The sequence below is a fragment of the Astatotilapia calliptera genome, chromosome 23, assembly GCF_964374335.1.
Source record: "Astatotilapia calliptera chromosome 23, fAstCal68.1, whole genome shotgun sequence".
NCBI classification, from domain to species: domain Eukaryota; kingdom Metazoa; phylum Chordata; class Actinopteri; order Cichliformes; family Cichlidae; genus Astatotilapia; species Astatotilapia calliptera.
The window spans coordinates 37,713,661-37,718,017 of record NC_137443.1 but is presented as its reverse complement, the minus strand read 5'-3'; the positions used below and the strand labels follow the sequence as shown (position 1 = coordinate 37,718,017).

Below are 4,357 nucleotides of genomic sequence, written 5' to 3'. Positions count from 1 at the left end.
GGTCCAGTTACTACTTTTGGTTTCCACCACCAAACTCAGATCAATTCATGCAACCAGAAGTCAATTGCAACACCGTGTATGCCCTCCAGCATTCACCAAACAGAAGGTCTCGCACACATGATTGTTGCTTTGTGAGTGGCTGTTTAAACTACAAATAGGGTTAAGGTGTTAGACTGGTTGGAATATGTAAAATGTATTTATAGCACCAACCTAAAGCTGGGAATAACACAGACACACACAAATTGCATTAATAGGTTTATCAATATCACTGCCTGTCATTCAGGCAGTAGTTCTGACTAAACTGTTATGTATTCCATTAAATTATTGCTTCAACTAGAATTCCCATGGCAAGAACAAACTACATGAGAAAAATATAAAATTTGTGAGAAAGACCTTTACTTTTTTTCACATTTGTGAAGGTCAACAAGTGGAAGGCTGCAAATGCAAAGCTTAGGTACCTTGTTTTATTTTTATATTGAGGCTTATAGAAGAATGAAGTTGGTGGGGAAGAAAAACAAGCAAGAGCCTTAAGTTGTTTCTAAGAATCTATATTTGTTATTGATATTTGTCAGACAAAGACAGAGACACTATAAAAGCTGGATTTGCTTCCTGGGCCCTATTTCAGGAAGCCGGTTTAGTGGAAAAACTGAGTAAGTATACCCTGAGTTAACGAAAACTCTGGGTTTTCGGTTTCACAAAGCGAGTTCAGCTGAAGCCTGAGTGAGTCACTATGACGACACACGCCGTGAAGCTAACCTGCCCCCTAGCAGGTTTACTACAACTAACCCTGACTGTCTCCGCCCCTTTGTCGGAAACCTGACAGTAGGAAGTGTCAGACATGGCGTGTCCCTTCCTTGAAGAGCCAGTAGATCGTGAAGCCCAAATTCTCCGCAGAGCTCTCCGCCGGGAGAGAGTGATCAGAGCGCGTTTGGACATTTTATCATTTCCTGATGATTTTCTGTGCGAACGTTACCGTTTCTCAGCACAATCTATAAGTTATTTGGATAACATCCTCAGGCCTAATATTGCTCATGTGACACATCGCGGACATGCTCTCAGTTCTGTACATATTATTTGTATTGCACTTCGGTTTTTTGCAAACGGGAGCTTTCTGTATAATATTGGTGACGCTGAGCACGTTTCCAAGGCTACCGTCTGTCGGGCAGTCAGGAATGTTACAGTTGCACTGAAACGTCTCCTGTACTCGTTTGTGGTGTTCCCCGGTCACAGACCCACAAGATTTATCAAAGAGGGATGCCACAAAATTGCAGGTATCAGGATGAACAAAACTTAATTCATGATGTGGTGATACTTGAACTACTACTTAAATTTTACATTTATTTTCACGGTTCCCAGGCGTGATTGGCTGTATAGATGGTACTCACATTCCAATCATTGCTCCTTCAGTAAATGAAGGAGACTATGTGAACAGGAAGTCTTTCCACAGCATTAATGTACAGGTACATAGTTCCCTGTAGCATTTCAAACTAACAAATTATTTCATCATAGTAATGGATGCTAATTTGTGTTCTCTGCACTTTGAAGATCATATGTGATGCTGCCAACATTATCACAAATGTGGAAGCCAAGTGGCCAGGCTCTGTCCATGACTCACAAATATTCCGTGAATGTACACTGAGCACAAAATTTGGACATGGTGAGTTGAAAATACTTTAAAATAAAGACCAATTGCTTCAGGGACATTTGAACTGAAGTGTATCCTTCTGTCTTAGGAGAGTTCACTGGCTACTTGCTTGGTGATAGGGGGTATCCATGTTTACCCTATTTGCTTACCCCTTACTCTGACCCTGAACCGGGCCCACAGCAGCGATATAATCTGGCTCATTGCAGGACAAGAGCCAGAGTTGAAATGACTATCGGAATGCTTAAGGCCTGGTTCCAGTGCCTGCAAAGACTCAGGGTCACCCCAGAAAGGGCATGTGACATTATTGTGGCATGTGTGATTCTTCACAACATTGCCACAATTAGAGGAGAACACTGTCCTTCTGAACCAGACATCAGCAGTGATCCAAACCATGAACATCCTGACCCTCCCACGGACATACAAGATGGAAGAGCAGTCAGAGACACCATATGTCACAATCATTTCTTTTGACCCATCACCTCAACATGTTGAAAGAAGAATAAACAGATTTTTTGTTCAACTGGCTTTATTGGTCACCTGTGTTTCCTGTACACAAAGTATTAAAAGATGTACACCTCATAAAGTGTCTCTGTTGCTTCCTCCTCTGTAACAGCTGTCAATGTTTCTTCATTATTTTCCTGTAGTAAAGAAATAAACAACATTGCTGTTCTACTGTAAACTCATCTAATCTGTGGAGTATTACTCCCAACTGCATGTTGGTCTGGCTCAACAGGAGGCTGCACCAGATGCAGTACACCATCACCATCAACTGATAGAATATGAGGTTTATACAGGTCACTTATAACTTACAAGGGACCAAATGGCAATTAACAAACATACCAATCACCTTACACTTCATTGTCATTATGCTCTCAAAGACAACCAAGGCTGAGGGAAGGCAAAATCAGTCGGAAAATAACTTCACTACAAAATAATTCATTATGGTAAAGAGTTTATCAAATGAATGTGTCGCACTGCAAAGGTGACTGTGAAGAAAGGATGTATGCACATCATGTATTATTTTGAATTTACCCCTTATGTAGGCACTTGTGTCTTGCGGGGTTATTGACTCAGAGGATGTCCCCGCAGAGATGCCTTCGGCCACAGGGCGCCCACTGTTTTGGCTGAGGGCCAACTGCTCAGCCTCTGTGAGTGGTGGTGGTGGAGGACCCCCACCTGTTTTTCGGGCCTCCGCTTTTTTTCTGTTGGCTATAACGGGCCACATTTGAGCATACAGAGTAAGCAAATATGTACTTGTAATGTGCTCAGATAATTTCAATAAGTGCTTACTGAAAGGAAATTAATGTAGCCTCTAACTGCAATTGATTTACATGGGACAAACAGACCAAGCACTATGGCTCATAATACAATTACACCTTACCTGTTTGGACTATATTTTTATATTTCATTTTTACTTGCTGCCAGGAACGTTTGGGGCCTGTTGGGTTGCACCTGCGCTCACATCACGTCACAAAATAAAATGTATAAAATAACAAATAAAATAACATATGATAAAATAACGTGTTAAATGGGTGGAAATCCCTAGATCAATGTTTATATTAACACTCACGCATTGACTCTGTCGGCTATGTTTTGCCATGCATGCTCACTTTCTTTTGCAGCTGTCGCTGTGTTACTTTTTTCCGCGGAATTTGCATGTTATCGGCATATGCTGCCATCAGAATTTCGGCCTCAAGCGCTGTAAAATACATTGACCGCGCCTTCTTTCCCTCCGTCTCCATGGTGACTCGCTTAATCTGTGCTCCACTGATCAGGGCTTTATGTATCCTCGTCCGCGCGCTTCACTTGGGGTTAAAGCAACTCCGCGTTGACTGAACTACTTGTTATCAGCCTTTCTGAAACCGAATATTCCGAGTTGGACAGTTCGGGGTTACTCAACCCTGCGTATCGTTTTTCACTCTGAGTTTTCTAAACCGGCTTCCTGAAACAGGGCCCTGGTGTGAAATTTAATGCCAACATGGAAGTGCCTCAAACCTGCAGTATTTTTAATGACAAGCAAAAGAAATTGGGCCCTGACGTCTTTAAACACTTTTCTGATTAATTTCTAGTTTCTTGGTCACTCGTGTTCAGGCTAGATTAGTGAATGATAATACTGTTTGAGTCAGATCCAACACTTGCTCTTCACAATGCTGGTTTGAAACGTCAAGAGGGTGACAAAACATTGATCATGACTTCAAAAACAAGTGGTCATGTCAGTGTTGTTCTCCATCTTTTATTCTGTCTATGGACAAAGCCAAAAACTCTTGACCACAAATTCAATTAAATGTACTTATATTTATATAGTACAAATCACAACAACAGGTGTCTGGAAGCATTTTTATTGTAAATTAAAGACCCAAAGATATTGCATAGTAATAAATATTTAAAAAACAAATAGCAGAATAAATATTAATATCAATTTAAATTAATCATTGACTTAACTGACATTGTATTTACTAAAATAAGGAATCTTTACATTACAATGCATATAATCAAAAGTGGAGTTCTGAAGGTATGGCTAGCGTTTAGAGCATACTGGTGGTGCCAGAAGATGACGGACAATGGTTTTGCAAAGGAAGGCAGGTCTCATAGGACAAAGAAGGTTAGCTTGACAAAAGATAAAAAAAAATAGCTGCACTCTTGATGGCCTGACCAACCCTAACACATACAACAATCTATCAAACCCTGTATCAGGGAAAGCTGCTATTCCTG

The 4,357-nt window shown here is 40.8% G+C and overlaps 1 long non-coding RNA gene across 1 annotated transcript; it reads left to right on the top strand.

Moving 5' to 3' along the window:
• Positions 1 to 204: 204 nt before the first annotated feature.
• LOC145424467 (uncharacterized) lies at positions 205 to 2,170 on the top strand. The gene is made up of 3 exons (XR_013905550.1): positions 205 to 1,460; positions 1,546 to 1,657; positions 1,734 to 2,170. It is a non-coding gene; the product is annotated as an uncharacterized LOC145424467 (long non-coding RNA).
• The last annotated feature ends 2,187 nt before the right edge of the window (positions 2,171 to 4,357 follow it).